The sequence below is a fragment of the Hyla sarda genome, chromosome 3, assembly GCF_029499605.1.
Source record: "Hyla sarda isolate aHylSar1 chromosome 3, aHylSar1.hap1, whole genome shotgun sequence".
Lineage (NCBI taxonomy): Eukaryota > Metazoa > Chordata > Amphibia > Anura > Hylidae > Hyla > Hyla sarda.
In genome coordinates, this window is record NC_079191.1 from 238343610 (window position 1) to 238366794 (window position 23185).

The 23185-nt window shown below is 43.5% G+C and overlaps 1 protein-coding gene across 7 annotated transcripts in view; it reads left to right on the top strand.

Moving 5' to 3' along the window:
* The window catches only part of FIG4 (FIG4 phosphoinositide 5-phosphatase), a 653436-nt gene that overhangs the window by 259417 nt on the left and 370834 nt on the right, over positions 1 to 23185 (top strand). The gene's annotated exons all lie outside the window — the stretch shown is intronic.

Sequence of the window (23185 nt, forward strand, 5' to 3'; positions counted from 1 at the left end):
TGTCAGGACTCCCTGTAGCTTTGTCTATTTCCACCAACAGCTTTGATTTAGCAGCACACCAGAAGTGTCCATATAACTGCACATCATTAGCAAGATAGGATAGTGATGAAGTGTGCATCAAGAGGCAATACTGAACATGTGACGTTAGTCTAAAGCTAGTTTATGTGTTAATATTGGTTTCAATGCTGTTATGTAGAAAGACAGGAAAATGATATATAATATATTTGTAGAATACTGTACAGAAAGACCCTCATGCTTGTGCTTTCATATGGATATTTGGGAAGTGGTCTTAATGAGCATCTATTTTCTAACCACTTTGATTTACTTAGCATATAATATTCATAACATACAACAACATATGACAAAGCTACTCTTTCAGAGATCTTGGTTTGGCCATTTTTTACGTAGTGGTTAAAATATTAACAAACTCCATATCTATGTGTAAACATAGATATGCACATAGAGGATAGGTTTTTTAGTAACATTGAGCATGAGACTTCTCCTTTAACTATATGTGGAGACACTCTAGGCAACAAACTATAACAACACATATATAGTAAATGAAGAATCAGTAGGTGTTAAACTATTTTTAAAAACTGTCCCATAAAAGAAAGCACATTAGGCACTGCATAAATCACCTTCTATAGGTTAATAACGGATCACCAGTGTATGTCCCAATTCAGACAAATTCCACCGCAATGCATCTGCAAATGGTGCCCACTATACATAGAATGCAATGTCAATAGTAAACATACAGCAATAACAATTTAATAGGGCACTTACTTATTAAGTTGCTAAAGCGGTAGCTGTTTATTGAAGAACCAGAATTTCTGTAGCAGAAACATCTGAAATCAATGGGTTGCAGGGGAATGTCCATGCAGAATATTCATGTGGAAAAAACATTGCTTAAAGGACATCTGTAGTGCAATATAACTTATCCGCTATCCGAAGGATAGGGGATAAGTTATACTTCGCGGGGGTCTGAGCGCTGGGGGCCCCCCGTGATCTCCTGGATGGGGCCCATAGAGATACATGGAGGGGGCGTGTCTGCGTGTTTGCAGACTGCTGCGGCCCCGTCCAGGAGATCCAGGGGGGCCCCAGCGCTCGGACCCCCCCCCCATGATCTATAACTTATCCCCTATCCTTTGGATAGGGGATAAGTTATTTTGCGCTGGTATACTCCTTTAAGCGGTAGCTATTTTTTGAAGGAATTCAGAAACACATCAGTGGGACAGGTACAAGACAAGCAAACAAGTGGAAAGCATTGCTTCTCTATGTCTGCAAATACATTTATGTAACCTATGACCTCACCTAGTCATGGTTACATGTACACAAAAGGAATTGTGCAAATTAAAACCATATGTTGTCGGGTTAATAACTCATTTATGAATTATTATTTATGGTCAACTGAAAGTTAAACAGATTTGTAAATTACTTCTATTAAAAATGTTTAATCCTTTCAGTACTTATAAGCTGCTGAAGTTGAGTTGTTCTTTTCTGTCTAAGTGCTTTCGGGAACTGTCCAGGTAAAAGCAAATCACCATAGAAAACCTCTTCTTTTTTTTACTTTTTATTTATAATAAATGTATTGCATATTACAAATACATACAAACAAATTACTTATCCAAAACAAAATGATACGATCATATCATAATTCTCCCCACTCCCACCCCTGTCAGAAGGAAAAGAAAAAAAAAAAGAGACAACGCTATTGCTACATTAATAAACAATTACTTCCCCCTTCTAATCCCTCCACTCTGACCAGATCGCTCTATGTTTATTTAGGCCTTTTTTTGGAACTGCCACATTGCCATTTCTCAAACCTTTGAACTCTATGGATGAGTCTATTCCCAAAAAGCCCTCTCAAGATCACTAACTTAGCTAACATAAAGATACGATTCAGTAACTCTTGTCCTTTTTTAATTTTACTTAGATCCCATAAGATAACCTCTGTTCCCATCCAGTCTCTCTTCATTCCCAATTTGTTTTCAATTGTCTGAAATGCCTTCAACCAAAATTCTTCCACCCTTGGGCATGACCTTAACAAATGGATTAAGTCTGCTTCCATAGTTCCGCACTTAGGGCAATCAGCCTTCTTCCTACAGCCTATCTTTTTTTAAACTCACCGGAGAGTAATATAAATGATATATTATTCTCAATTGGATAATTTGATGTATTTTATTAATAGAACACTTTTTAATATTAAGCAATATGCCCTCCTATGCTTCCCTTGAGATCGGGCCAAATATAGCCTCCCACTTCCTCTTTTGTTTTCCTGAAACGTAACCGGTACAGTTTTCTGAAGTAACTTATATATACCGTATTTTCCGTCATATAAGACGCTCCGGCATATAAGACGCACCTAATTTTATAGGATAAAAATGTAGAAAATAAAGATTTTGAACCAAATACAATGTAAAGTATAGGACAGTGATCTTCAACCTGAGGATCTTCAGATGTTGCAAAACTACAACTCCCAGCATGCCCAGACAACCGTTGGCTGTCCGGGCATGCTGGGAGTTGTAGCTTTTCAACATCTGGAGGTCCGCAGGTTGAAGACCACTGGTATAGGAGGTAGTACTCACGTGTCCCCGCCACTCTGGACCCGTCACTGCTCGTCACCGCTGCCCTGGATGTTGTCCTCCATCGCTGTCGCCGCGTCCCCGGGGTGTCTCCGTCGCTCCGGAACGTCTCTGCTGCCCGGAATCCTCGCTCTCCGCCGCCGCTATGACGTCGCTACGCACGCCGCTCCTATTGGATGACGGGACGGCGTGCGCGACAACGTGATGATGACGAAGGAGAGCGCCGGCCATGCAGGGGATCCCGGCATGGAGCAGACACCGCGGAGGCAGGTAAGGTCCCTCCTGGTGTCCTGTAAACTGTTTGGGACGCCGCGGCGGTCCCGAACAGCCCGACTGAACAGCCGGGTTAGTGTTATTTTCGCTTCAGACGCAGCGGTCAGCTTTGATTGCCACGTTTGAAGGGTTAATACAGGGCATCACCGCGATCAGTGATGTCCTGTATTAGCCGCAGGTCCTGGCCATTGATGGCCGCAGGGACCGCCGCGATAGGTGTGTATTCGCCTCATAAGACGCACCAACTTTTCCCCCCCCCAGTTTTGGGGAAGAAAAAGTGCGTCTTATATGGCGAAAAATACGGTAATTTACCTTTCCACCTCCAACAGTATTCATCTAATCTTTTAAACTGTGTACACAAATTTTTCCTTCTTTTCGGTGCATCTATATGCTTCACACAATTGTATATAGCAAAATATGTGTTCATTCCTCAAACCAACCTCCCGCTGTAAAATTTCACATTTTTTAATCTCTCCATTTTGGATGATCTGTGTAACATATTTAATCCCCTTCGCCCTCCAAAAATCGCTCCCCAAACCTGTATTAAATTGATCCAATTCTATATTATCCTATATCACCGTGATACTATCCTCTATACTGCATCTCTTCTTAACCTCCAGGGATGTGGAAATTCTATCGCCCGACGCCCGGGACAAGTAGTTTTGGGTGCCGGGCAGGTGAATTGTTCATAGATTTAGCCCTGTATCGGGCTAGCAGGGACAGACAGACTTCCCCCTTATTTTTCTTTACTGCCGGTGTGAGGCGCAGGAGCGGATGCAAGTCTACACCTCACACCGCCACTCAGGGTGTATGGAGGGGGCGGCGGCGGCCCCCAGCTGACTGCAGAGCCCCCTTATCTCCCCTCCTGGAGGATGCAGCTCTACACAAGAAGACACAGCAGGGTGAGAGAAAGGACGTAGACAGCTCCGTGCACAGCTCCCCACTCCCCCGCACACAGCTCTATCCCTCCCCTGTCTCCACAGGACCTAATCCACCACGGGGAGGCTGCATGTTTGCACCGGGAAAACACAGAGCGGGGGAGGGGAGATTATCAAACCCATGTAACATCACACCGGCCGGGACTACAGCTCTGATGTCCACTCATGGCGGCTCAGGTGAGGAGACAGAGAATGCAGGCGACAGGAAGGGTGGTTGTATATGTAGGGTGTGAGTGTGTGTGTGTGTGTGATATGTATGTAATGTACAATGTGTGTATGATGTCTGTCTATGTGTGATGTGTATGTAAAGTATAATTTGTGTATCATGTCTGTCTGTGTGATGTGTATGTAACGTATGATGTGTGTATGATGTCTGTCTATGTGTGATGTGTATGTAATGTATGATGTCTATGTAATGTATAATGTGTGTATGATGTCTGTCTATGTGTGATGTGTATGTAATGTATAATGTGTGTATGATGTCTGTGTGATATGTATGTAATGTATAATGTGTGTATGATGTCTGTGTGATGTGTATGTAATGTATGATGTGTGTATGATGTCTGTGTGATGTGTATGTAATGTATGATGTGTGTATGATGTCTGTGTGTGATGTGTATGTAATGTATAATGTGTGTATGATGTCTATGTGTGATGTGTATGTAATGTATAATGTGTGTATGATGTCTATGTGTAATGTGTATGTAATGTATAATGTGTGTATGGTGTCGATGTGTATGTAATGTATAATGTGTGTATGATGTCTGTCTATGTGTGATGTGTATGTAATGTATAATGTGTGTATGATGTCTGTCTATGTGTGATGTGTATGTAATGTATAATGTGTGTATGATGTCTGTCTGTGTGTGATGTGTGTATGTAATGTATAATCTGTGTATGATGTCTGTGTGATGTGTATGTAATGTATGATGTCTGTCTATGTGTGATGTGTGTGTAATGTATAATGTGTGTATGATGTCTATATGTGATGTGTGTGTAATGTATAATGTGTGTATGATGTCTATGTGTGATGTGTGTGTAATGTATAATGTGTGTATGATGTCTATGTAGTGTATAATGTGTGTATGATGTCTGTCTAAGTTTGTGTGTATGCATGTGATGTATGATGTGGGGGGGGGCAGCGGTGGGTGTATGTATGATTTGTGCATATGTATGATGTATATGTATGGTGTGAGTGTGTGTATGTAATGTATGATGTGTGTGTGTGATGTCTGTCTAAGTGTGATGTGTGTATGTATATGATGTGGGGGGCAGCGGCGGGTGTGTGTATGTATGGTGTGAGTGTATGTGTGATGTGTTTATGTAATGTATGATGTGGGGGGGGGTCATTGCCGCCGCCAGTTGTGCCATCTAATTTTATTTTTAGTGGCTTCTGGCCACCCGCACTGAATTGCACCCCCAGAATCCCGCCCCCTTCATACTCTCCTGCCAACTAAGAGCCCCACCGATGCACGCAAACACACCCGAATCAAAACTACAACTTCCAGCATGTTGCATCATAACCTAATCTGTAGAACTATAAAGTGTAACATGCTGGGAGTTGTAGTTTTGGTTTGGGTCAGCTGCAGAGCCATAGGCTGTATCAGGGCATGCTGGGTGTTGTAGTTACTAACTGTAACTGCAGCTGACACAAACCAAAACTACAACTCCCAGCATGTTACACAATAACCTTAACTGTCCTACTATACAGTGAAACATGCTGCAACACCCACACAACCATAGACTGTATCAGGGCATGCTAGGAGTTGTAGTTATCTAGTAACTAAATGCAACTTCCAGCATTTTCTGGCACAAAATGCACCACATAAACTGGAGAAGCAGAACACCCCCCAGTAACACATAAGTCCCTATGAAGACTGAAAAATAGTGATTAAAATATTAATATTAAAAAGTGTGTATATATGTGAATAAGCCCCTTTCCTAATAAAAGTTTCATATTTTCTTTAAATAAAAATAATGTACAAAAATAAACATAAGTGGTATCGCTGCATGTGGAAATGTCCAGGCTATTAAAATATAATGTTAATTAAACTGTACGGTGAACGGTGTAAATGTAAAAGAATAGTCCAGAATTGTTCATTTTTGGTCACTTCATATTAGAAATTTTTCATAAGGTGATCAAAAAGTTACATCTAGACTTTTCTGGGCTTGGCTCGGGCGTAAGAGGAGCTACAGCTCTCCCTCCGCTAATAGCCTGGCATACTGTGATCTCTGTGGCCGCAATTAAACCATTAGGTCATCGCTGTCTAAATTGACAGCAGTGTCTAAAGGATCTTATATCCATTCCTGGTGGTCTAGTGGGGGGGGATCAGACTATTTTGGTGGAAATTATTTTATCTACCAGGACAAGTGGATTTTCTTGAGGGACAAGTAGATTGTGTTCCGCTTTAGTCCCTTGGACAAGTAGTTTTTTTTTAAATTTCCACACCCCTGACCTCTCTCCAAATTTTCCTAAATGACCCTATCAAAGAAATGTGAGCCAAGTCCCCCTTCAACAAATTCAGAGTTCTCATAACCGCTTCTATAGTCATTAATTTACTCCTCCCAAAGTGCTTCACACCACCCCTGTCTAATATTCTGAAGATTTTTTGCAAAACAATACAACCTAAATTCAGGTAACCCACCACAACCTTCTCCTTCCAACTGTACCCACTTTTGGTATTTCATTCATACCCTGCCTCTCCCCCACATAAGTCTGCCCAACAGGGATTCCAAACCCCGGAACCACGTCCCAGGAATCCAACAAGGGGTGGCCCCTAAGACATACAGCACTTGGGGGAGCACCACCATTTTAATAAGGCCAATCCTATCTGCAATTGAAAGGGGCAATTTCACCCAATCCATGGTGCATCCACTTTTTTTCTTAACTTACTCATCAACGTTTTAAGATTAAGCTGAATAAAGGAATCTATTGAAGGTGACAATTTAATTCCTAAATAATCCAAACTCGCCTCTTCTACTAGCACCTTCACCCCTGTCAATCCTCTAACATTACCTGGGACCAAAGGCATCAAGGATGATTTACTCCAATTAAGTTTTAGGCCAGAGACATTCCCAAATTCCTCCACCACTGTAATTTCTTCCGGGACCCCCACAAAAGCATTTTCTAGGAATAAAAGTATGTCATCTGCATACATAAGAAATGTTTCTTCTGCTCCTCTAATCCCAAATCCCCACAGGCCACCCGCCTTCTTTAACTTGGCCGCCAGAGGTTCAACAAATAAAACAAATAACATAGGTAAAAGCGGGCATCCTTGTCTTGTCCCCCTTTCAATAACCAATTGTGGCGAAAGAGAACCATTAACTGCCACCCTGGCCCTAGGATTCTTATATAATAATTTAAAGGGGTACTCCGGTTAAAACCTTTTTTCTTTTAAATCAACTGGTGGGAGAATGTTAAACATATTTGTAAATTACTTCTATTAAAAAATCTTAATCCTTCCAGTACTTATTAGCTGCTGAATGCTACAGAGGAAATTCCTTTCTTTTTGGAACACTGATGACATTACGAGCACAGTGCTCTCTGCTGACATCTCTGTCCATTTTAGCAACCGTGCATAGCAGATGTATGCTAAGGGCAGCATGGTGGCTCAGTGGTTAGCACTGCTGCCTTGCAGTGCTGGGGACTTGAGTTCTAATCCCACTAAGGACAGCAATAAATAAAGGGTTATTATTATAATAGTAACGTCAGCAGGGAAAACTGTGCTCGTGATGTCATCAGAGAGCATTCCAAAAAGAAAAGAATTTCCTCTGTAGTATTCAGCAGCTAATAAGTACAGGAAGGATTAAGATTTTTTAATAGAAGTAATTTACAAATATGTTTAACTTTCTGCCACCAGTTGATTTAAAAGAAAAAAGGTTTTCACCGGAGTCCCCCTTTAATCCATTCTACCATTTCCACCTCTATACCAAATGTTTTAAGGACCATCCAGAGAAACCTCCACTCTACCCTGTCAAATGCCTTCATAGTGTCAAGTGACAGGGTGGAGCAAAAAGGGTCAGAACTTAACTGTATATTAACAAATAACCGTAACAAGTTATTATGGATTGAGCGCCCCGGGACAAACCCGGTTTATTCAGCTCCTACTATACCAGACATAAGAGGAAATAGTCTTCTAGCCGGAAATAGTAAATAGGGTGATAGGAATCAATTTTAGTACTATCCTTATCCTTTTTAAGTATAAGACCTATTTTTGTTTCAAGCATGGAGGATGGCAGTTCCCCACCCCTCAGCATCTCTTCCAGCACCATGCAAAGGATAGGTAGTAAAGCCTCCCTATATTCTCTATAAATAGAGTAAGGCAGGCCATCCAACCATGGGGCTGAAGAAACTGAACACCCCTCCAAAGCTTTCCGTAACTCCTCTACTGAAATTTTTTTATTAAGATTTTCAAGATCTTTCTTATTTATCTTAGGTAATTAAATTCCCTTTAAATATTATTCGATCTTGCTTCCCCCTGCGGGCTTCTATGTACTGTATAGTTGTTGATAATACGAATGGGCGATCTTCTGTAGCTCCTCCTGTGTTGTTTGAATAACTCCATTACTATGTTGCAATGCAAGAATATCACTACTTTCCTTTTGGGCTCTGACTAAATTTGCTAGTAATTTCCCCGGGCCGGCCCCCTCCACAAAATACTTCTGACCTGAGAAAAACCTCTTATGCTGGGCTTTTTCTAAATAATACTCAGTCAGCTTGTCTTGCGCTAATTCTAAATCCTTAAACTTCTTTTCAGACCTCTCTTCCTCATAGCCTTCCCCTGCAATTCTGACATTTTCCCTAAGGTCCCGTTCAGCCTTTTTAAAATCCCTCTTTTTCCTCTGAATAGCCTTATATAAGATCCCCCGCAATACAGCTTTTATAGTATCCCACACCACAGGGTAGGGGGCAGAGTTCTTATTCAATTCCCAACACTCCCATATCTCCTTCACAATTTCTTCCTGCCGTCCAATCAAATCTGACCAGTGTTGATTCAAACTAAAGACCCTCTCCCTTTCTCTTCCCTTTTCCCGTTAACAAAATTCCATTACCACTGGAGAATGATCGGAAATAGTCCTCCCTTGGTACCTAATTCCTATAATCAACCACAACCCCTTATCATTAGAAAGAGCTATATCAATTCTTGATGCTACTTTATGGGAGGCCGAGAAGCAGGAAGACACCCTCCTATCAGGATTCATTAAACGCCACGGGTCTTTCCAACCCATCTCTATACACAATTTAAGGAGGGGGGTTGCTGACTCTCTTCCAACTCCGGTTGAGGATCTATCCATAGTGGGATCCATTACACAATTATAATGCCCTAACACATATAAAGGGAGGTATTCCCTCCCTCTACAGAATTGAATAAAATCTAATAGAGGCTGAATGGAGAATGGGGGAGGGACATAAAAAAAGGAAAATACACCTTCCCACTCATGAAATCTAGCATGTAAAAAGACTTATTGTCCTCTTTAATCAATTTTCTTACAGTAAATTTTAAACGGAATAGCCCTATGTATGTAAACTGATAACCCAGCTGAGTAGCTGGAAGCCGAGGAGTGAAACTCCATATGTGCCTATCTCCTGGCAATCTTCTCTTCTGTTTCCTTAGTAACATGAGATTCAACAAGACAGACAATTGCAGGCAAATCATTTTGTACCCTCTCCAATATGGCCACTCTCTTACGTCGCTCCCCCATTCCCCCCCAAAAAATATCCTCAGTTTGTTTATTCTCCTTGACATTTACAAAAAAGGAAAAAAAAGGGACCCCCTCCCCTTCTGACAATCCCAATTCCCCCCCCTCCCCTACCTCCTCATGACCCGCTAGCATTAGCCGGTCTCTATCCTACGTCACCTACCTCCTCCCCTCCAGGATCCAAAGTAATTACAAAACTTATAACAATCTTAATGACATCCAGTTAAACATACCAAATTGTTACACAAATCCAATAGCACCGGATGCCATACAAACAATTCTTGCTACAAATAATAATTTTATCCCCTCCTGGTCCAGCCAATTCCCCGCTTCAGTACTCTGTGAAAAAATCAACATTTTCATTATACATCACACGCAACTTAGCTGGAAATATTAATGAGAACTGTACTTTTACTGCGGCCAGCCGTCTCTTAATATCTCTAAAAGAGGCCCTTTTTACTTGAGTAGCCCTAGCATAATCTGGATATATTGCAAATTTTGCCCCGCTACAAAGAAGTTGGCCCTTTTCTTGTGCTTTACGAATAATCACGTCCCGATCAATAGAACTAAAAAGCTTGGCTATAATGGTCCTAGGGGAAGAACCAGGTGGTGGTCTCCTAGACGGGACCCGATGGACACGCGCTAGGCCAAACAGTGGAGTCAGGTCCTGCTGCCCCACCAATTCTTGTAGCCAGGTGAAGCAAAAGGAAAAGGATCTGATATCACAGTTTTCCACATCCTCTGGGAATCCCACCATCCTGACATTTGATCTTCTAGATCTGTCCTCCAGATCGATAACTTTCATTTTCAACTCCCCCACTTCTTTCCTCAGCAATTTAGACTCCTCAGTGAGGGCCAAAACTTCTTTCTTCGCTAGCTTTGGTACGGTCTCGAATTTTATTAGTCTCTTCCCTTATAATTGAGAGGTCTGAAACTAGGGAGCGGACCTGAGTATGCAGGTCTTCCAGTGACTGATTACATCTCTGGACTTCCTCGAAAATTCTCTCCTCCTCCCCCTCATCAGAGACATCTTGTAAAACTGCAAAGCGAAAGCCTGTATTCTCCATTCCACTTTTAGTGGGTGAAATTTTATTACTTCTTGATTTAGTCCACCCTGGAGAGGATTTTACAAACCTGTCAATCTTGCCAGCCCCAGTGACCCCTTTAGGGGAGACAGATCTTCTCATGTTTGTCTTAGGAGGCATAGTCTCTCTTTCGTCCCCTCTGTTGAATGTAAATTACAGATGACCTGAAAGGGGAGAGGGATATGGAAGAATAAAGGCTTAGTCGACGCTCAAATCGTGGCTTACCTCCAGCTCCATCGTCCCCCGTCATACCTTCCTTATTCTCAGTCATACTTGCAGGCCCAGGTTGGTTAGAATTCAAGCTCCCTTTCAGCCTGAATCATGTAATGCACTTCAGTTTCTATGGCAGAAGTGGGGGAGTATTATGTCAGAGAGATTTCAATCATATATAGTTTCCAGCAGAAATCATAGATAGTAGTCCATCTTGGCCAAACCATATCATCTCCATCTAATCCACCCCACCAGACCATGCAGCACCACAACTTCAGCAGCTGATAATTATTGGTAGGATTAAACATTTTTTAATAGAAGTAATTTACAAATCTGTTTAACTTTCTGGAGCCAGTTGATATAAAACATTATTTTTTGTTCCTGGAATACCCCTTTAACCCCTTAAGGACCTAGGGCGCCCTTGATTCCTGGTACTTAAGGTCCAAGGGCGTATCAATACGCCCGTGGGAATTTCGGTCCCTGATGACCAGGATGACTGCAGATATCGATCTGCAGGCACCCCGCGCAAATGCCCAAGGGGGTCATCAGACCCCCCCATGTTGGAGATTGGTGCAAATTGCAGGTGAATTCACACCTGCGATTTGCGCCGATTCTGGGGTCATACAGGTCTATGGTGACCCGGAATATAAGGGGGATCGTGGTTGTCTAAGACTCTAAGACACCCACAATCCCCCTCAAGGGATAGGAGTGAGGTGGCAGGAGTTCCACCCCTCCTATCCCTGCTGTTGGTCGCCAGAAGCGATGGCCAATAGCAGATCGGGGGCGGGGGGGGGGGGGGGCTAACTTTGGGTTTCCCCGTTTTGCCCACCCACAATAGGCGGGGCGGGGAAACCGAAGAGGATCGACGGCAGAAGATCCACTTACCCATCCGGAGGCTGCGGGCGACGGTGATCGGCGGGCGGCGATGAAGTGCGGCTGGATCATACGGAAGCCGGTGAGTTGCCTAGCAACATCTGGAGGGCTACAGTCTGAGACCACTATACAGTGGTCTCTATACTGTAGCCCTCCAGATGTTGCAAAACTACAACTCCCAACATGCCCAGACAGCTGTTTGCTGTGTTGGCATGCTGAGATTTGTAGTTTTGAAACAGCTGAAGGGTCACAGTTTGTAGATCACTGTGCAGTGATCTCTAAACTGTTTCCCACTAGATTTTGCAAAACTACAACTCCTAGCATGCTCAAACAACTGTTTGCTGTGTGGGCATGCTGGGATTTGTAGTTTTGCAACAGCTGGAGGCACACTGGTTGGAAAATACTGAGTTAGGTAACAGAACCTAACTGAAGGTTTTCCAACCAGTGTACCTCCAGCTGTTGCAAAAGTACAACTCCCAGCATGCACGGTCTGTCAGTAATGCTGGGAGTTGTAGTTTTGAAACAGCTGGATCGACCAGTTAAGGTTTGAAGTGGATTTGAAGGGTCTTCTTATTAGAAATACCCCACAAATGACCCCATTATAAAAACTGCACCCCTCAAAGTATTCAAAATGACATTCAGTAAGTGTGTTTTACAGAAATAGCAGCAAAGTGAAGGAGAAAATTCAAAATCTTTTTTACACTCGCATGTTCTTGTAGACCCAGTTTTTGAATTTTTACAAGTAAAAAGGAGAAAAATCCCCTCAAATGGAACGTAAAAAGGACAACAAAAAAACCCTCATCGCACACTATTATGGAAACGACACCCCTCAAGGAACGTATCAAGGGGTACGGTGAGCCTTAACACCTCACAGGTATTTCACAACTTTTTGTTAAAGTTGGATGTGTAAATGAAAAAAAAAATGTTTTCACTAAAATGCTGGTTTTTCTCCAAATTTTACATTTTTACAAGGGGTAATAGGAGAAAATTTGCCCCCAAAATTTGTAACCCCATTTCTTCTGAGTTTTCAAATACCCCATGTGTGGACGTCAAGTGTTCTGCTGGCGCACAGCAATGCTCAGAAGAGGAGAAGCGCCATTGAGCTTATGGGAGAGAGAATTAGTTTGGAATGGAAGTCGGGGCCATGTGCGTTTACAAAGCCCCCCATGGTGCCAGAACAGTGGAACCCCCCCCCACATGTGACCCCATTTTGGAAACTAGACCCCTCACAGAATTTAGTAATGGGTGCAGCGAGCATTTACACCCCACTGGCTTGTGACAGATCTTTGGAACAGTGGGCTGTGCAAATGAAAAATTACATTACATCACTGCACCCCTTATTACATTACATGAGGTGTGTAGTTTCTTTGTAAACACACATGGCCTTCAATTCCGGACAAATTTTCTCTTCAAAAGCCCAATGGTGTTCCTTCTCTTCTGAGCATTGTAGTTCGCCAGCAGAGCACTTTACATCCACATATGGGGTATCTATATACTCAGAAGAAATGGTGTTACAAATTTTGGGGGACTTTTTTCCTATTTTTCCTTGTGAAAATGATTTTCCCATCCAGCTTTAACGAAAATTCATGAAACACCTGTGGGGTGTTAAGGCTCACTATACCCCTTGTTACATTCCGTGAGGGGTGTAGTTTACAAAATGGGGTGACATCTGGGTATTTATTTTTTTGCGTTTATGTCAGAACCGCTGTAAAATCAGCCACCCCTGTGCAAATCACCAATTTTGGCCTCAAATGTACATAGTGCGCTCTCACTCCTGAGCCTTGTTGTGCACCCGCAGAGCATTTTATGCCCATATATGGGGTATTTCCGTACTCAGGAGAAATTGCGTTACTAGTTTTGGGGGTCTTTTTTTCCTTTTACCTCTCGTTAAAATAAAAAGTATGGACCCCAACTTTTCCTTTTCATAAGGGGTAACAGGAGAAAAAGCCCCCCAAAATTTGTAGTGCAATTTCTCCCGAGTACGGAAATACCCCATATGTGGCCCTAAACTTTTTCCTTGAAATACAACAGGGCTCTGAATTGAGAGAGCGCCATGCGCATTTGAGGACTAAATTAGGGATTGCATAGGGGCGAAAAATTTGCCGCAGCTCGAACTTGAAGCAAGAAACTCCCTGTAAACCTGTCTGTGGGAATGTACCCTGTACGTTCACATGGGGGGGCAAACCTCCAGCAGTTTCAAAACTACAACTCCCAGCATGTACTGACAGACCTTGCATGCTGGGAGTTGTACTTTTTGCAACACCTGGAGGCACACTGGGTGGAAAACCTTCAGTTAGGTTCTGTTACCTAACTCAGTTTTTTTCTAACCAGTGTGCCTTCAGCTGTTGCGAAACTACAACTCCCAGCATGTACTAATTGTCGAAGGGCATGCTGGGAGATGTAGTTATGCAACAGCTGGAGGTACGCAACTACAACTCCCAGCGGCGATCGCCGACATGGGGGGGGGGGGGCGGTGGGGGGGGACTGATGACTCCCCTGGGCATTTGCGCGGGGTGCCTGCTGATAGATTTGAGCAGTCATCCCGGTCCGGTCCCCGCCCGGCGCGCGGACCGAAATTCCCACGGGCGTACAGGTACGCCCTTGGTCCTTAAGTACCAGGGAGCAAAGGTGTACCTGTACGACCTTGGTCCTTAAGTGGTTAAGCATCCACCCAAATATCATGTCCTCCAATGATGACAGGGTGTGTGTGTGTTTATGGAAATCAGGGTCTAGTCAAATGACTTCACAGCTAACCATTAATTTACTATAATTGTGTTATAGATGCAAAGGATTATTATTGTCACTTTATCACCTGTATACACATCAAACATATTTGTCTTTCTATGCCATGGCTTCAGAAAGACAAATAGAATACAAAAGATCATTTGTTACACACACACACACCTGTATCCAGGTATACAAAGCAGAAACAATGCAGAGACAATGGCCCTCATTTACTATTGCAAATCCGACATGTTTTGTCAGATTGTGCGCCAGATTGTCGCATTGCACCAGAAATTCTGTCTGCGCCAGAATTGAGAAAACCCCGACGACCTCTCCCTTTTGCTAAGAAAACCCGAAAAAGGGGCCTGGTCTCCGAAAGGGGCGTATTCCCGACATTTTCACAAAAAAACAACATATTTACTAAGGTTTCCTCAGAAAATTTGGTGGATTTCAGACAGGAAAACCAGACAGATCAGAGCATGTGTAAAAAAAGCAAAGTGTAGGGAAAGTGGAAAATGTAGGGAAACCTTAGTAAATACCGTGGAAAATAAATTGTAGGGAATTAAAACCCACATAGAAACCTACACAACACTCTTAGTAAATAAGGGCCAATGAGTTTCACTTTCAAAGACTTTCTTTTGCGACTTGCAAACACAATGGGTATTGTCTTGTCTAATCCACTTTGTTCACTTAAAACATTCCATTCTCTCAAAGTGTTTTTCTCAAACTTTATGCCTTGGTTAAAATTCATTAAATTCAATTATTTTGATTCAAGATGGACGCTTTACCATATTGTACCTTTCATATATTCTAATCCTGATTTTATTGGTACCAATATAGCCCTACAATGTGAAAACAAAAACTTTGAGCAAACATCTGTGAACTTAAAATAAGCCAAGTGGCCTCAATGATTGCAGTGAAATGATTTATAGGATTTAAAATGTAACCACGCATTTTTGGAAATTGATTTCCTGTATCCAGATGTTATGACTTAAAGGGGTATTCCAGGAAAAAACTTTTTTTTTTTATATATCAACAGGCTTCAGAAAGTTAAACAGATTTGTAAATTACTTATATAAAAAAAATCTTAATCCTTTCAGTACTTATGAGCTTCTGAAGTTAAGGTTGTTCTTTTCTGTCTAAGTAATCTCTGATGACACGTGTCTCGGGAAATGCCCAGTTTAGAAGATGTTTGCTATGGGGATTTGCTTCTAAACTGGGCGGTTCCCGAGACACGCGTCATCAGAGATCACTTAGGCAGAAAAGAACAACCTTAACTTCAGAAGCTCATAAGTACTGAAAGGATTAAGATTTTTTAATGGAAGTAATTTACAAATCTGTTTAACTTTCTGGAGCAAGTTGATATATAAAAAAAAGTTTTTTCCTGATAACCCCTTTAATTCTTCCTAATGTCGATCTAAACATCTAAAAATTCCAGATGTTTACCTCTAAAATTGGAGCTAAAAAGCATGTTCACATTATTGACATTAATAAAGTATTAAACAAAGCCAATAAATTAATTTGCAGAACTGTCCCATACGACAAATAAGAACAAATTTGTACAAATTAAATACAATTTCATTTTACCAATGAAAGGATTAGATTAAGTGAAGATATAATCATTCTTGAATACAGGGAGGAAAATATTTGCATATGAACATCAGGTAAGCTTCCCCATAACAATCCCATGGACTTACCTATACCATTCCTTGCTGTATTTGAAAACATTTGTCAAAATATACATCTAATCTGTAACAAAATCAATTAATTGGGGTGACCTCTTAGTGGGCTGTAGCAATTCTTTAAGAACAAAGTAATGACATCTGGATATAGGAAATCAATTTCCAAAAATGCATTGTTAAATTATAAATCCATCCAACCTTTTGTTGTAGTTTGTGTTTACTTTTTCCGTATGAATTCAAAATTGAAAAACATTACACTGGCAGGTTATACTGTAAATATTTATCATTTTATAACATGTTGGTCTACCTTTACTATATTCATCTTGGTTTGAAGTTGTAAATTCTTTTATGTCGGCAAAGCAAAACGTTCTTTATTCCAACGTATCTCCAAGCGCATTTGCTCCCTCTAGACTGGAATTGGCACCACCCGCTTTTTTTTTTTTTTTTTAAATATATCTTTATTTGCTTTTTTTTCAAATATTTTACAAACTTTAACAGGATACAAGCTCCTGATGCATAAACGAAACAGTCATAGAAACCATAGTAATAAACAATGGTGCAACGATCAATGTAGAAATTAGCCATTGAAGCCCCCCCTCCCAGAAAGAGTATACAACAAGTCACTTACAAGCTTATAGGCATCGACATCAAGCAAAACAGTAAATAAACATTGATAGGTCACAAGGTCTCCCCACAGCCGAAAACAATCCGAGGCCACAACACCGTTAATTTGGCAGTCTAAGCCTCCCCAAAGTGCCCGCCACCGCCTTCCTTAAGTACCATTCCGTATCCTTAAAAGGGGTCATCACCCTTACTATCTCTTCCTCAGAAAGGAAGTGAACAATATACATTGTCCATTTTCTAAAAAAAAAGCTTAGCCGATTTGTTAGCCATCTTCCCAAACTCCAACAGATCCCAATGTAAGTACTTAGAAATTTGAGCTAAGACATCAGAAAAGGTGGGCATCGCAGGCACCAGCCATCTGGCCAGAAGACATCTCTTCCCGACCAATAAAAAAATATGCAATAAAGAGGGAAGACTGGCACCATCTGGAGGAATATGAAAGAGAATCAATAGGGGATCGAACACCAGTTTGAGCTTCAAAACCCTGTCTATCTCACTAAAAAGTCGCTCCCAAAAGATCTTAGAGCGATCGCATGTCACCAGTCCATGCAAAAGATCTGTACGGGGACTGTCACAATTCGGACAAGCCTCAATCCTATCTGGTCTCTCTGGAGTTTTAGGCAGCAGAAACCCATATAAGGCATGATGCATCACTTTGAACTGGGTCTCTCTCCATATCTCTCCAATCACCGCTGCTCTAACCTTACCCCATCCCTCCAAGATGCGTTTACCTAAATCTGGGGTCCCTAACTTTGTTTCCCAGTACCTGAATAAAGACGTGGCAATAGCCTCACTACCCTTTCTCCTGAGCCTCCAGTATAAATAAGATAACGAGTGAACATTGTCCGAAGAGGTAATGAGAGCGTCAAAAGTGTTAGGGCCCTGGATCACTCTTACGTCCCATAATCTAGCCGTCAGAAAGGCCATCAACTGACTATACTGCAAAAATTGCATATTACCTATTGGATAATCTGCCTCCAGTTCCGACAGTCGCAAATATCTGGGTTCAGAAGAGTGTAGCAGATGTCTCACCCTCTCCACACCCGCTACCCTCCACCCCTGAAATAGAACATTTTGTCGCCCCATCGGAAATTCTGGATGCGACCACAAGGGCATATCCTTGCTCATCAAAAAGGGTAGGTTTATTGCACTCCTACCCGCCTTCCAAGCGGCAATAGTATCCCGCAATAGCAGGCTTAGCTTTACAGTACGGGGAAGAGCAGAGAATCGGGTGTGGAGAAGCGAGGCCAGCGACCACGGAGCCACCATACCCTCCTCCAGGGGCAATACTGAATATATGGAGGTACCCTTCATCCAATCTATGCCATGTCGGAGCAAACAGGCTACATTGTAGTGTCTGATGTCCGGAAAATTCAGACCTCCCTGTTCCCTGGGCAACATCAATTTCCTAAGAGAGATCCCCGTCCTTTTCCCGGACCATAGAAATTTAGTGAATGCGGAATTCAATTTCGTCACATCCGCATGCTTAAGCAGTACCGAAATTGTCTGCATCGGGTACAGTAATTTCGAGAAGCTCATCATTCTCAGTAGGTGACACCTTGCCAGAAAGGGAAGAGGGAGCGTCCGCCACTTATTTAATTCCGTCAAAATCTTAAGAATCAGCGGGGGATAATTAAGTGTGTAGAGAGTACTAGGAGTACAACCTATATGTATGCCTAAGTAAGTAATCTGTTGATAAGCGATGTTCATCGTGACTCTCTGTTGAAAGCCCTCGTGATGCTTTGTCACCCCCCTAATATCCAGCAAAGGACTCTTAGACCTATTAATCGCAAAACCAGACTTTGTCCCAAAATCCGCTATCGCTATGAGGAGCCCGTCTAGATCCCGCATCGGCCTCGACAGGAACAACAGGATGTCATCAGCAAATAGTGCCGTGTGAAGAATAGTAGTACCAACCTTGATTCCTGCCGCCACCGATGCAGAGTCCAGTACCCGCGCTAAAGGTTCCAGCGCGATATTGAATAACAGGGGCGATAATGGGCAACCCTGCCTGGTGCCCTTTTGCAGTAAAAAGGTCGGTGACAGAAAGCCGGGAATCGATACCCTCGCGTATGGGCTGTTGTAAAGGGACAAAAGATAATTAAAAAAAGTTCCCGAAAAGTCCATTGCACCCATCACAACCACTCCCATCGGACACTATCAAAAGCCTTGGAGGCATCAAGGGACAAAATGGCCGACGATGGGTGCAATTCCGGGTGAATGAGTGTCATCGAGTACTGCTATCACTTTCCTAATATTAGATACCGCTGCTCTACCTCTAACAAACCCCACCTGAGAAGGCCCAATCAGTATCGGCAGGATGAGCGCTAACCGGTCTGCCATAATCTTCGAAAGTATTTTCAAGTCAGTATTTATCAGTGATATGGGACGGTATCCCTCTAGGGAGGAAGCATCTTTGCCAGGTTTCAGTAAAACATTAATATGAGCCGTGTTCATGGCCTGTGAGATAGGCAGTCCTGCCAGGTATGCATTAAAAAGATCCAACAGAGAGGGAGAAATCTCCACTGAAAGAGCTTTATAAAAATCGCTGGAATATCCATCCGGGCCAGGGGCTTTGCCTACCAGAAGATTTTTAATGCATAGTGACAATTCCTCTCCAGTAATCGGGCGGTTGAGCATCTCCAGCTCGTCTGCAGTGAGTGAGGGAAGTCGAGCTTCCCCTATCCAATCCCTAGTTGATGACGTAGGTGGAGAAGAAGAGCTATAGAGGTCCTGGTAATAGGCAGCCAAAATCTTGACCACCTGTCGGGGATCAGAATGAGAACGTCCCCCGCTATTTTTAAGAGATACAATATTGGATTGTTTATAGGGGCCTTTTGCAAACGGTGCCAACAATTTACCCGGCTTATTGCCATATCTAAATAGGGTAGCATCTAAGTAAGACCTATTAACCCTTTCCCGCTGATCTACCAGGTCCTCATATTCTGTCCTAGCCACCCCCCATTGTAGTCTATGAGCGTCCGTGGGGTCAAGTAAGAACCGAGAGTACGCTTGTTGTAGTCTGTCACCCATCACCCCAATCTGCGCCGCCAACTTCTTCTTATGTGACGCCATAAATGCTATCACTTTGCCACGTATAACTGCTTTGGCCGCCTCCCAGTAAGTCTGTGGACCCACATCAGTAGAGTCATTGTCAGTCCCATAATCATGCCACCATTCGCGCAACCTGTCAAGAAATCGCTCATCCCTAGCAAACCCCCTCGGGAACCGCCAAATATAGTACGTTCCTCTAGGGACTCTGTCCTCACATACCATAAGTAAAGGGGCATGGTCTGAAATCACTAGATCCTCTATCGTACTCCTAGAGATCCTCGAGGTCAAGGACGAGGTAGTAAAAACATAATCGATCCGTGACCACGAGTTCTGCGCATGAGAATAATGTGAAAATTCCCTTGAATCAGGGTGAAGCATTCTCCAAGAATCTAGAAGGCCCAAGTGATCAGCCCAAGGGGTCAATGTAAAGGGCACCCTAGACGTCTGAGGCATGGGAAGAGAGCTCGCCCGCTTCCTATCCTCATGCGGCTGCATCACCGCATTGAAGTCCCCGGCTACAATCTTATCCCGTAGAGAGCTTTGCTGGATATGGTCCGACACGATTCGGAAAAAAGAGGCCGACCATTCGTTCGGGCCATAAACATTAAAGAGGTCATATTCCCCAGAGGGTGTACGGATATGAATCCGGCACAGGCGACCCTCAGCATCCCCGAACTGTGAGACAATCTGGTAAGTAAACTTTTTGTGAAACAGTACAATAACGCCTGCCTTGCCACCTACAGCTGAAGAACCGTAAACCTCCCCCACCCAATTTCTCCTCAGTCGAACAAAATCTTCCCCCTTCAAATGAGTCTCCTGCAGCATTACAACATCCGGAGAGAAGCGTTTTAGGTGCCGCAGAATCATATTCCGCTTATGGGGTGACCTTAAGCCTTTAACATTCCACGATATCAAATGCATATTAATAATATCCAATAATAATTGGCCTACATGACCATAAAAGTAGAAACGAGAACTGTGTAAGCTTGCCACATGGACGTATTGCAGAACAGAAGAACAAAACATAGAAAGTATAAGACCCCTCCCTCCCCTAAAACCCAACCCCCCAGCCCCTACAGAAACCAACCTTCCCTCAACCCTCTCCCCCGAGCTGGATATTCCCACTACCCCAGGAATTCCAAACGCTCCCTTGACTTCACCTTTTTCCATACCGTCTGAAGATCCCACATGACCAGGCTCCGCCACCACCCCCCGCCACATCCAACCAAGATAAGAAATCAACGTTAATCATATTCCTCATATGCATAAGAAACCCCATGTACTCATGACAACCTTCCCCCTCCCAGGAGATCATACCCATTGAAACATCCCTCCCTCAACCCCGCCAATAGAAGTTTCAGATTTACCCTCTCCATATGTAAGGAAATGAAAAATCCCCTCACCCCCAAGTATCCCTAGACACAATACACACAGGGTCAAGGTATCTCAAGAAGCAAGTGCAGTGAGCATTATGAAAGTAAAGTTGTTACTTTTTTTTTTTTTTTGTAAGACACTATAAACTGGATAGAAGTACCCCCAACACCCATTAACTTCCCCCCTCCCCCCAAACCCCCCCCACCCCACAAACTATGACTGCAAATAATAACCCCTCCCTACCTCCCCAAAACACTATGCGGGGTCCCCCCGACCAATGGGTATCAATTATGGCCATCCACTGTAGACAAGACCCACCTTTAGATCTCCCAACAAGTAACAGATACCATGACAGACTTAACTAAACTCGTCAGGTGAAGAAAACAAACCCCTGAAGAAATATCACAGATCACATATCCCCTCCCAGCTTCGGGTATGAAATCGCATTTGCTCAGGTCCAGTGAAAAACCCTGTGAATACAGTCAAAAAGGATACTGCACAGCTCAGAAGAAAATGTAGACTCTGACTTTCACTCTCCAAAAGGGTAGATCCTTCACCCATCCTCACCAGCCGGCAAACGAGGGGAGCGCTGTTCCTTAGGGGAAGAAGTCCAGTCATCCGTCCCACGATGCGAAGGAGGAGGAATAAATTCCACAGCTGAAGCATGCAGTCTTGACACAGAAGAGCGGTGTCCCCCTCTCCCTGTCCCTAGGCGATCACGAGGTAACTGACCAAGAATGTCGGAAAGTCCCGCTTGAGCCTCCTCCACTGACAGGTAGGTATCAGTCCCTCCATCACTATGGTACACTCTCAGGGTAGCAGGATAAGTGAGCGCGAATCGCACATTACTCTTGAATAAGACAGAACATACCGGTGCAAAAAGCTTCCGCCTTCTGGCCACATCGGCCGAGTAGTCCCCAAACAGCAGCAGTTTATGTCCATACAACAACACTCCATCTCGCTTGCGCCGGAATGCACTCAAAATGTCCGACTTATCAGTAAAGTCCAGATAGCGAACAATATCTTGCCTGGATCTAGGTCTGTGCTGCAAAGCAAGGGGTACTCCAGGATCCGGTGGTGCCCGCAGGTCAGGCCCCAAGCGGTGGGCGCGTTCAATTCTACAGCGATGCGGCAGGTTAAGCAGTTGGGGAATCACAGTCTCACAAATATGCCCACGATCCGCAGGTTGTTTCTGCGGGACCTCTTTTCCAGGTCCTCTATTTTGTCCCAAAGTTTCTTATAGTCAGTCTCTAGGACACTAGTGCGTGCCGCTATATGCTCTGTAGTGTCCTCCACCTTCCCCAATCGCCCCTCCACCTCAGCTATGCGGTCGGCCTGCGAGCTCACCTCCTCCTGTAGTGCTTTGAGAGACGCTTGCACCGATGAGGCCACCGTGCCCTGCAAGTTGGTGGACAGGTGTTTAGCTACTTCCACTGCCAGGCGGGCATAATCAATAGCCAGGGGGTCCCGCTCCTCACCTCCGTCAGAGTGTGCATTCTCCGAGCGTGCCGGGGAAGTAACGCGGCTAGAGCACGGGGAGTCGGCCATGGTGTCCTCCCCCTCACCGCGTTTAGAAGTCTTGGAGAGGCCTCTATGGCGATTTCTGTGTCCCATCCTTAGGAGGTATTTGTCCATTGGGGTTCCCGCAGCCACAGGAAAGTCCAGAGTCCCGATGTCGGGCACTATGACCGGTACAAGGAAGATGTGGCGGGTTCAGGCGCGGAGCTCAGGTCCGGAGCGTCCTCACTGCGTGGCGCCGGAACCGGAAGTCCCTGGCACCACCCGCTTTATTTGGCATATGCATGATGCACATGATAATGATGTGAACGCCTTCACATTCAGAGCACTTGAGCGAGTCGAACATCTGCCAAATGGAATGGATAAGCATCAGCTTTTACTGATCGAGGAATCAAGATGGATCTTGCGACTTGAGGCATGGGGCCCCATGGCCTCGATAATTGCTCTGAAATGAATACCTTATTGGAAGTTCACCATTGTTCACTTACTGTTTTTGTTTTAAGATATGATTTAACTTATTTCAAAAGGTTCTGTGTTCACTAATTATG